Source organism: Triticum aestivum, chromosome 1B (assembly GCF_018294505.1).
Source record: "Triticum aestivum cultivar Chinese Spring chromosome 1B, IWGSC CS RefSeq v2.1, whole genome shotgun sequence".
Taxonomy (NCBI): domain Eukaryota; kingdom Viridiplantae; phylum Streptophyta; class Magnoliopsida; order Poales; family Poaceae; genus Triticum; species Triticum aestivum.
In genome coordinates, this window is record NC_057795.1 from 153,581,005 (window position 1) to 153,593,526 (window position 12,522).

The following is a 12,522-nucleotide window of genomic DNA, read 5'->3' on the forward strand; positions in this document are numbered from 1 at the left end:
AGAAGAAGAAAAAATAGAATTTTTTTTCTATTTTTTCTTCTTCTCCTCTATTCTTTTCTTCTTCTCCTCTTTTTTTTTCTTCTTTTTTTTCTTCTTCTTCTTCCTTCTTCCTTCTTCCTCTTTTCTTCCTTTTCCTTATTTTCCTTTCTCGAGGGATAAGAAGAAAAGAAGAGGAGAAGAAGAAAGAAAGGAATAGAGGAGAAAGAAGAAACTTTGACACGAGGGGGGGGGTACCGATACCCCCTCCCCGATAACATTATTTTCCCATGTATATGTATGTTGCGTCGTTGTCGATATAACGAGGGTGTCGAGGATCGCCGAGGGGTCGAGGGTCGGGAACTAGGGTAGAGGGTCGAGGGTCGTTAAGGGGTCAAGGGTCGAAGGTTTCAGGGTCGAGGGTTCCTATAGTGTCAAAGTATTGAAGAAATCCAATAGCTTGTGGGTGTCGATGCCCACGTCGATGCCCACGTCACTTGTGGGACATAGATGTACTGTTCAACGCCGACCCCCTCCCGATAGCTTCAACACGTGGGGGGGGGGTCGATATTACCCCCTCCTAGCTTGAAGCGTTCTCGAGGCCACCCCCTAACCCTTGAAGCGTTGTCGAGGCCACCCCAAACCCTAGACGAATCCTTATTGTGATTAGCTAGCTAGTTCTACGTTTGCCACTAATATATCCATATCTGTCATGTTTGAATAATAATTGCCATGTTGTAAATATTTGTAGAAACTATGGACACCCCCCGAGACGAAGCACAAGAAGCGTTGTTGAGGGACATAATCGCAGAAGGAAGTGATGCCCTCTCGATGTTTCTCAACGACAATGATGGTCTGGAAGGAGAGGGTGAAGAAGCAGCTGGCCCTCTCCTCATTGATTTACATGGCTCCGATGACCCAATGCCGGTGCAAGAAGGAGAGGGTGAAGAAGTAGACCGTGAGGACGGCTCCGGTGATCACCAAACCGAGTCCGGCCAGGTATATATATTAGTTAAGCCTGTGCTGACTAGCTAATTGATGCATTCATTGTTTTGGTATGTACACATATTAATTAACTCTTGTCTTTGTTCTTTTTTCTAGCCCTCCGGATCGAGCACAACTTCGGTAAAGAGACGAGGCCCGAAGAAAAAGTTGAGCTCAGATGAAAAGTTTGAGATCATACAAATCGCGCGCGACGGCCAACCGATTGAACCCTACCGGACAAAGAAGGCATTTGTTGCTCAGTGTGGGGTTCTGGTTAGGGACAAGATCCCGATCAGCATCCAGCAATGGTATAAGCCTAAGAACGAAGACCCTGAGGTGTCTTATGTCAATGAGATGCAGAAAGAGAATCTTTGGACTGAGCTGAAGTCAAATTTCACCCTACCGCCGGAGGATGATCCGGAGAAGCCAGTTATAGAGCCATTAATCAAGTCTTTTGCTCTGAGGAAGATGGCAGACCTATTCAGGAATTGGAAGAAAGACCTCAATAGGTATGTCGAAAAAAATGAGACACCAGAATTCATTGGCAAATATGAGAAGATCAGAGATGACTGGCCCGCATTTGTGGCCCACAAGACATCGGAAAAGAGTAAAAAAATGTCGGCGACAAACAAGAGAAATGCTGAGAAGAAGAAGCTTCACCATCACACGGGGTCAGGTGGCTACCTCGTAGCCCAGCCTAAGTGGGCCAAGGCTGAGAATGATCTGCTTGATAAAGGGATCGAACCAGAGACAATGAACTGGCCAGAACGTTGCCGGACTTGGTTCTTTGGGGTCGGCGGATCCTTGGACCCTATAACAGGGAAGTGCATTTGGACGGAGGAACAATTGGACATACCAGTCAAGAAGCTTCAGCAATATATCGAAGCAGCGCAGCAAGGGACGTTCGTTCTAGACAGGGAGAAGGATGAGCTCACAATGGCCCTCGGCAATCCTGAGCACCCTGGACGGACACGAGGCACGCCAGGCTCCGTTTCGTGGAAGGCTGGATTTCCGGACGCAGGGGGTTACAAAACCCACGAGAGGAGGAAGAAACTGGAGCAGAGCCAACTGCAGTCGCTGCACAAAAGGGTAATGGGGCTAGAGGAACGAGAAGCAGATCGCAGCAAACGACCTGCCAAAGCTTCCCCCGAAGCTACCCCGCCATCTTAGCGGAAAAGCAGCGTGGCTTCCACCGAGCTGCTTCAGCCAGAGCATGCCATGAGAGTTAAAAAGGAGCATGACCTCCTTGGAATTGAACTGTTGCCTATTCCATTTGAGGAGTTCTATCAGTTTTTCAATCAATTGGCCATCGATAAAGCAACGGTCACCTCCTACTGTCTGTAAGTAGTACTACTTCCGTCATTAAGTCTCTCTATATAACTCAGCCCTTTCATTTGCATGTATTTATAATTATCCTCACTATATTATGCAGATTGAAGATCGCCGAATTGAAGAAAAGACAAGTGGGAGATATTGGGTTCATTAACACGTATCTCATAGATGCAACTGAGGTTCAATATCGTGCCCAAGAAACCGAGGCCAACTTGCTACGATCGTTGGAAATAAATGAACACAAAGATATAATACTCTTTCCTTACAACTTCAAGTGAGTGTTACTGTCTTGTGGCATATTCGGTTTCCTTATTAGTCCAGGTTATAGTAATGTAATATTGATGAGTTATGCATGTGTGCGCAGCTACCACTATATTCTCCTAGAGATTAAGCTTGAGAAGGGAGTAGTAACTGTCTTAGACTCCAAGCGAAAAGATCCCAAGGAGTATGCGGACATGACTGAAATGCTCGAGAAGTAAGTTAAATCGATCATTATCCACCATATCAGCAACTTAATTTGTTCATTTCTGATATCAAGTAATTGTTTTCTTTGTATGGCAGGGCTTGGAGAAAATTCACCAAAAAAGCTCCAGGACTACCGAAGAAGCTGCAATTTAGGCACCCGAAAGTAAGTACTATATAGTAGCATATTCCAGGCATCTCCTAGTGATTCAAGCGCTAGTTTCATCAATACCATTTAGCATGCTTGCTAATTATCAGTTTGATTGACCTCTATTTCTTGTAAAGTGGTTGTGGCAGGAACAAGGGAATGATTTCTGTGGATACTACATTTGCGAGTCCATCCGCCACATGACCTGTGAGCGGGGATACTCCGACAAACAATATGAAGTGCGTAAATAACAATATTCACAATTTTATTTTATTACCATCATTTCTGTTGAGTTTCATTCATTCATATATATATATATGTATTGACCCCCTTCTTAAAATTAGATGTTTCGGATGCGGGATGAACTCCTAGCACCAGATCGCATGCGAGCAATTCAAGAGGAATTGGCGGCATTCTTTCTTGACCACGTGATCGCTGAAGACGGAGAATACTATGTGGACCACGCGTCCGTATTTTAGGAGAGTATATATTTGTAAAAGATAATTATTGTATATATGTAGCCGGTAGTGTCGGATAGATATACGAGAACTTGTTTGTTCGACTAATCTCTCGGAGAAGGAGAGGTGGTCGATATCACTTCTCTCTGTATGCATATATGTTCATGACGATCTTCTGTTTGCTTACTAGCTAGCTAGCGTGTCTAGCTAGTCCTCTATACGTATGTATGTATGGTACGTAGCGTCGACCAAGCACGGACAAAAGAGAGGACACTTCTCTCTATTAATTAGCTAGCTATAGCACAATATATGAAACACCTAAATTAGCCCCCCAAAACCCCCCAAACCCCCCCCTTTCAAAAAAAAAACAAAAACCACAGCCACATAAACGCTGACGCGTGGATGCCTATTGGTCCCGGTTGGTGCCACCAACCGGGACCAAAGGCCCTCCTGCCTGGGCTCAGGGGACAGGCCACGTGGAGGTCCTTCTGTCCCGGTTCTGGATTGAACCGGGACTAAAGGGGTCAGGGCATTAGTACCGACCCTTTAGTCCCGGTTCATGAACCGGGACTAAAGGCCCTCACCAACCGGGACAATAGGCCCTTTTTCTACTAGTGGGAGGAAAGTAGAACTTGATGAGGTAACTGTACCTGCTCCCTTATTGGAAAGTAGTTCATCACAGAAACCAGTTCCTGTGACGCCTACACCAATTAGTGAGGAAGCTAATTATATTGATCATGAAACTTCAGATCAAGTTACTACCAAACCTCGTAGGTCAACCAGAGTAAGATCCGCACCATAGTGGTACGGTAATCCTATTCTAGAGGTCATGTTACTTGACCATGGAGAACCTACGAACTATGAGGAAGCGATGATGAGCCCAGATTTCGCAAAATGGCTTGAGGCCATGAAATCTGAGATGGGATCCATGTATGAGAACAAAGTGTGGACTATGGTTGAATTTCCCGATGATCGGCAAGCCATCGAGAATAAATGGATCTTCAAGAAGAAGACTGACGCTGATGGTAATGTTACTGTCTACAAAGCTCGACTTGTTGCGAAACATTTTAAAAAATTTCAAGGGGTTCACTACAATGAGACTTTCTCACCCGTAGCGATGCTTAAGTCTATTCGAATCATGTTAGCAATTGCCGCATTTTATGATTATGAAATTTGGCAAATGGATGTCAAAACTGCATTCCTGAATGGATTTCTGGAAGAAGAGTTGTATATGATGCAACCAGAAGGTTTTGTCGATCCGAAAGGTGCTAACAAAGTGTGCAAGCTCCAGCGATCCATTTATGGACTGGTGCAAGCCTCTCAGAGTTGGAATAAACATTTTGATAATGTGATCAAAGCATATAGTTTTATACAGACTTTTGGAGAAGCATGTATTTACAAGAAAGTGAGTGGGAGCTCTGTAGCATTTCTAATACTACATGTGGATGACATATTGTTTATTGGAAATGATATAGAATTTCTAGATAGCATAAAAGGATACTTGAATAAGAGTTTTTCAATGAAAAACCTCGGTGAAGCTGCTTACATATTAGGCATCAAGATCTATAGAGATAGATCAAGACGCTTAATTGGACTTTCACAAAGCACATACCTTGACAAAGTTTTGAAAAAGTTCAAGATGGATCAAGCAAAGAAAGGGTTCTTGCCTGTGTTACAAGGTGTGAAGTTGAGTCAGACTCAATGCCCGACCACTGCAGAAGATAGAGATAAAATGAAAAATGTTCCCTATGCTTCAGGCATAGGCTCTATCATGTATGCTATGCTGTGTACCAGACCTGATGTGTGCCTTGCTATTAGTTTAGCAGGGAGGAAAAGTAATCCCTGAGTGGATCATTAGACAGCAGTCAAGAATATCCTAAAATACCTGAAAATGACTAAGGATATGTTTCTAGTTTATGGGGGTGACAAAGAGCTCGTCGTAAATGGTTATGTCGATGCAAGCTTTGACACTGATCCAGACGATTCTGAATCACAAACCGGATATGTATTTATATTGAATGGTGGAGCTGTCAGTTGGTGCAGTTCTAAACAAAGCGTCACGGCGGGATCTACGTTTGAAGCAGAGTACATAGTTGCTTCGGAAGCAGCAAATGAAGGAGTCTGGATGAAGGAGTTCATATCCGATCTAGGTGTCATACCTAGTGCATCGGGTCCAATGAAAATCTTTTGTAACAATACTGGTGCAATTGCCTTGGCAAAAAAATCCATATTTCACAAGAGAACCAAGCACATCAAGAGACGCTTCAATTCCATCCATGACCAAGTCCAGGTGGGAGACATAGATATTAGCAAGATACATACGGATCCGAATGTTGCAGACATGTTGACTAAGCCTCTCTCATGAGAAAAACATGATCATCACCAAGACTCCATGGGTGTTAGAATCATTACTATGTAATCTAGATTATTGACTCTAGTGCAAGTGGGAGACTGAAGGAAATATGCCCTAGAGGCAATACTAAAGTTATTATTTATTTCCTTATTTCATGATAATTGTTTATTATTCATGCTAGAATTGTATTAACCGGAAACGTAATATATTTGTGAATTCATAGACAATAAAGTGCCACTAGTATGCCTCTACTTGACTAGCTCGTTGATAAAGATGGTTAAGGTTTCCTAACCATAGACATGAGTTGTCATTTGATAAAACGGGATCACATCATTAGGAGAATGATGTGATTGACTTGACACATTATGTTAGCTTAGCACTTGATCGTTTAAGTTTACTTCATGACTTATACATGTTCCTATGACTATGAGATTATGCAACTCCCGATTACCGGAGGAACAATTTGTGTGCTACCAAACGTCACAACAAAACTGGGTGATTATAAATGTGCTCTACAGGTGTTTCCGATGGTACTTGTTGAGTTGGCATAGATCGAGATTAGGATTTATCACTCCGATTGTCGGAGAGGTATCTCTGGGCCCTCTCGATAATGCACATCATTATAAGCCTTGCAAGCAATGTGACTAATAAGTTAGTTGCAGGATGATGCACTACAGAACGAGTAAAGAGACTTGCCAGTAACGAGATTGAGCTAGATATTGAGATACCGACGATCGAATATCGGGCAAGTAAGATACCGAAGACAAAGGGAACAATGTATGTTGTTATGCGGGTTGAACGATAAAGATCTTCGTAGAATATGTAGGAGCCAATATGAGCATCCAGGTTCTGCTATTTGTTATTGACCAGAGACGTATCTCGGTCATGTCTACATAGTTCTCGAACCCGTAGGGTCCACACGCTTAACGTTCGGTGACGATCGGTATTATGAGTTTATGTGTTTTGATGTACCGAAGATAGTTCGGAGTCCCGGATATGATCACGGACATGATGAGGAGTCTCGAAATGGTCCAGAGATAAAGATCGATATATTGGATGACTATGTTTGGACTTCGGAAGTGTTTCGGGCAAGTTCGGGCATATACAGGATTACCGGGGGGTTACCGGAACCCCCCAGGGAGTATAATGGGCCATATGGGCCTTAGTGGAGAAGAGGAGGGGCGGCCAAGGTAGGGCCGCGCCCCCTCCCCCTCTAGTCCGAATTGGACAAGGAGGGGGGGCGGCGCCCCCCTTTCCTTCCCCCCTCTCCTCCTTCCCCCTTCTCCTACTCCTACTAGGAAAGGAGGAGTCCTACTCCCGGTGGGAGTAGGACTCCCCCCTTGGCGCGCCCTCCTCCTGGCCTTCCGCCTCCCCCCTAGCTCCTTTATATATGGAGGCGGGGGGCACCCCAAGACACACAAGTTGATCATTGATCTTTAGCCGTGTGTGGTGCCCCCCTCCACCATAATCCACCTCGGTCATATCATAGCGATGCTTAGGCGAAACCCTGCGTCGGTAGCTTCATCAACACCGTCATCACGCCATCGTGCTGATGGAACTCTCCCTCGAAGATCTACTAGATCGTGAGTTCGTGGGACATCACCAAGCTAAACGTGTGCAGACCGCGGAGGTGCCGTACGTTCGGTACTAGGATTGGTCGATCATGAAGACGTACAACTATAGCAACCGCGTTGTCATAACGCTTCCGCTTACGCTCTACGAGGGTACGTGGACGACACTCTCCCCTCTCGTTGCTATGCATCAGCATGATCTTGCGTGTGTGTAGGAAATATTTTGAAATTACTACGTTCCCCAACAGTATTCATACACCTTTATACAAGTTTTCATATAGTAGCAATTTAGAGATTGTTTTTACATCATAATGAGTTATTACATCACTGTGTGAAAGAACAATGGACTAGTTTCACGTGGATGAACATCCACTTGAAACTAATCCGCGGTTCTTTCACCCAATGATATAATAAATATAATCATCATCATCATATCATTAACAACTTATCATCATAATACATCATTGTCATATAACACCTCCTCATGATCATCATTTTCATCAATGAGACATCATATAGCAAGTTGGTCACTAGTCATAATCACAACTCCTCCTCATCATCATCAACTCTAACACATTGTACCACATAATAACACATTGTGCCTAGGACCCACTTCTCTCTCATAGGACCTACTACCTTCTCTTAGGTAAAATACCATAAAACAAGATAGGCCCTGACTATCCATTCTAGAGAATGGAGATTATCATGTCTCCCTATGATTGACCATACATTTTTCTAATCTTTAATTGTCATGTCTTCATCGGTTTTAGAAATCCGATATGAACATGAGTGATTCGTAGGATGATCTGGCTGTATGTTCAAAACATCAAGACTACCTTTCTACAACATCAGATGAGGCACACAATCCTTCGGGATTTTCTATTGAAAAACATAGTAATAACTTCGTAGTTAGCAATGTAGTTCAGTTTTAGAAGAATTTATGCAAAAGATGCACGGATGTAGTAATTGTAAAAAATCTTACCATGACATCTCCATGGATGTTACCATAGTTCAACACGCGCACTAGTGGCACGTTTTGACCACAATGTGGAGGAGTTTGACAATACATATTGTAATTCTCAAGATCAGTAATAAATGAGATCAGATGATTTTTCTCCCGATAAGTTAATTATGAGCCATTGGTGTAGTATGCTCTGTCTACCATCTTCCGCACATTCTTTGAAGAATGAAAATAAGCTATCAATGGAAATAAGTTGTCAACTATTTTGAAATAAACAATATAAATTACTTAATAACTATGTTTGAGAAACTCACATAGAGGTAGAATTGGAAGCGTATCAACAAGGACCCAAATGTCCATATTGTCTTTGGCGATGTCAGGATCACCAAGATCCATTGTGACAAGCATACCCTCTTGAAAATCATACATCTTGCAAAGTGCTTCCCAATTCGGGAAACCAAAATGCATTACGCTCTCAGAATTGTATAGATTTACATCAAAATACATACCATGATGGGTCCATAGGTGAATTTTCTTGTTTCCATACTTTCATGATCTTCAAAATCCATCCTCTCCAAGACATAGCATCTTGCATGGCATAGGATAAGCTAGTCGAATTGTAAAAGATGAAAATTACATGTTGAAGTAGTAGAAGTCGTGCTTAATTATGAAAAAAACACTTGTTGTCATTGCGTACCATTTCAACATCAAAGGTCTCCTAGAGCATAATGCTAAAGCGCCGACCTTCGTCCAGGTGAGGCCTGTCACACAAACCTCGATTGTCGTTGCACCAGTCGCACTCCCCCGAGAGACTTTCATCGTCTGATGATGACATTTCCTATGTGCTTAATTCAAAGATTAAAACTTTTACAACTGAATATATGTAGTACAAAAACTAAATTAGATCATTATTATTCATCATGGGTTGACTATCGGTCTGTCGAGTCTTTACTTTAAAAATCTCAGCTCACGTGGTGTATACATTCTATCATTGGTGATGATCGCTCCTCCTTTCGTCCCCAAGTGCATTACACCAAAATGTCTAGCACACGGGAATGAAGGAGAAGCGACCCCCATGACAACAGTCAGGATTTCTCGTCCTCTCATATATGGTGGAGACTCTCCCTCACTGATTCCTCTCTGACATTTGCGACCATCAGTGATGGTTGTTACTCCTACTTCCCCTAGTGCACAACAAAGGTCTAACACAAGGAGAAGAAGGAGAAAAGACCCCCACGACAACAGTCGGGATTCTTCATCCTCTCTCATATATGGTGGATACACTCCCTCACTGATTTTTAAACCGTCGGTAATGGTCATTATTCCTCCTTCCCCTAGTGCATAATAAAGGTCTAACACAAGGAGAAGAAGGAAAAATGACCCCCCCCCACGACAACAGTCGGGATTCTTCTTCTCTCATATATGGTGCAGACTTTCTCCCTCACTCATTTGTTGACTGTCATGTATGACCCTCGACAGACTTAAAGTCAACCCAAAATGTCGTTTAATTATCTTTTAGAAAATCCAGGCCACTCGATATTTCCTACATATTCTAGCACAAGTCATGCCAAAATTCACGGAAAAATCCAGCATGACCTTTACTAAAAAAGGACATATCGAGCGCCTGAAATTTGCCGGAATGGAAATTAATCAACACTCCGGCAAAACATAGGCCACTCGGAGGTGTTACCTGCAAATATGGCCAGCCACTTGGGCAAGCACATATCCTATTTGAGCAACACAAGATATACATGTTTATATCTACATCATATGAGCATTCAAACTTGATGGTCATTGCATTTCAATAGTTGAAAATATGAACAAAAACATTTCAAAATATCTTATAGGACTCATATTGACACGGAGATTTGGATGGTCTCACCTCGAGGTCGGAGGGGGTCAATGACGGGGACGACGGCGGGGATGATTGAGGGGCTCCTTGTTTTCCGCAAAAGCAAATACCCTATAAGCTATGAACTAATCAAATGCATACGCCTTGCATAGTGCTCTCCAATTTGAGCATTCAAAATAGGAGTAGTTCTCCAATTTGAGCATTCAATAAGCAAAACCAAATCGTAAAATAAATTAGTATTCAAATTAGCATGCATTCAATAAGCAAAACTAAATCATCTCTTGCATCCGTACATTGTTGAATATTATGACTAATACATCTCGAATAGTATCATACATATAACATCACTAATATAGCTAAAACCCCAGCGAACGATGGGTATCGGCGTGGGTGGTGGACACCCAAAGGGAAGGAACCATCCTAGGATCATAGCTCCAATGAGATCCCTAAAGAACCTGCCCTCCAAGGCAACCATGTAGTGACGTACGTGCTCATCCTCCTCACTGACAAGGTGACGTACCACTTCCGTGGGGTCCTCAAGCCTCCGCACCATCACTGGCCCACGCGACCGCCATCAAAGAAGGTTCGGGTCAACGATGGGCTGGCTGTCGGTGTCAAAACCGGCGGATGTCGGGTAGGGGCTCCCGAACTATGTGTCTAAGGCTAATGGTAACAGGAGCCTGGGGACACGATGTTTACCCAGGTTCGGGCCCTCTCGATGGAGGTAATACCCTACTTCTTGCTTGATTGATCTTGATGATATGAGTATTACAAGAGTTGATCTACCACGAGATCAGAGAGGCTAAACCCTAGAAGCTAGCCTATGGTATGATTGTTGTTTTGTCCTATGGACTAAACCCTCCAGTTTATATATACACCGGAGGGGGCTAGGGTTACACATAGTCGGTTTACAGAGAAGGAGATCTACATCCGAATCGCCAAGCTTGCCTTCCATGCCAAGGAGAGCCCCATCCGGACATGGGACGAATTCTTTAATCTTGTATCTTCATAGTCCAATAGTCCGGCCAAAGCATATAGTCCGGCTGTCCGGATACCCCCTTATCCAGGACTCCCTCAGTAGCCCCCGAACCAGGCTTCAATGTCGATGAGTCCAGCGTGCAGATTGTCTTCGGCATTGCAAGGCGGGTTCTCCTCCAAATCCGGCTCACCCGTCGTAGCGAACAGTGTCCGACCTCCCAGTAAGGTTGTACTCCTCGGCTTCTGTGCTTCAATAATGGCCACCTCCACGTGTCGAGCGAAGACGAGGGGCCGGGGAATTTTTACATTTGCCACCCTAATCCCTTAGGCAAGCTGTCTATTTGAAGAGACGGGGATCCTCAGATCCAAATCACACCACCTTCTCCCAAGCAAGCATTCCGTAGAGCGCGTCCAAAAGAGGCCATCCCATCATGACCGGTCGCCGCAGCCCTGCCCGTCGCTCCCCTAGCTCGAAACCAGGGGATTGGGAAAAGTGTTCCATCCCTCACAGCCGCCTAATAGAGCTGTAGACCCAAGGGTTCCTTCCACCCGCATACATGGTCCCCGTCCGATCTGGACTAGCCACCTATAATGGCGGGGAGCAAGCAGAGATATTCCTTAACCCATCTCGGGGGGAGCGGGTATGCCTTGTCCCATATCTGCTAAGAGGAGTCGGGTTTCCAATCCACCCATTCCTCCGCGGGCTCCTGGAGTTCTACGACCTCCAGTTGCATAATCTACTCCCGCCTCCATACTGCACATCGCAGGCTATGTTGCCCTCTGCGAGCTGTTCCTGGGCTGCGAAGCTCATTTCGAGCTATGGAGGAGGTTATTTTGCCTCGTCCCCCGCAACTAGGAGGGATCTATATATCAAGTGGGCGGAGCCGAAATATGGCGCATCGCCCAGACCGGATACCTGCCCGGTACTCCAAAGAAGGCGTCCGAAGACTGGCCTTCGGAGTGGTTTTATGTCGACGACGTTCCCCTTCCGGACCCAGTCCGGATGGGCCTTCCTGTGTTTACCAATAGTCCACTGAAGAAACACCAAAGGTGGCGCCCTTGGAGCCCCCAGGAGGAAGATAACAGAGAAGTCCTCTATCTGATGAGCAGGATAAAAACCCTGGCCAAATCAAGATTGACAATAATCGAAGTTATGTCAATATGCGTAATAAGGGCAGTGCAGCCACTTCAATATAGGGGGAAACCCATGTGGCACTTCAATGGAGAAGACGATGCCTCCCGCTGCCGTCGCAAAGGTTCGGACTCCGCCACGTCTCTGGCGAGGATACTGTCCGATTTGTATAAAGGAGAAGAAGAGGAGTTCCTTCGCATTAAACTGCGGGACGGATTTTCCATGTACAACCCCCAGAGCTAGGTAGGCTGTCATCCTTTACTCGACTCTGTCCGTTCTTACCTCCTTTGTCATAATTATTTACCTCGCTATTTC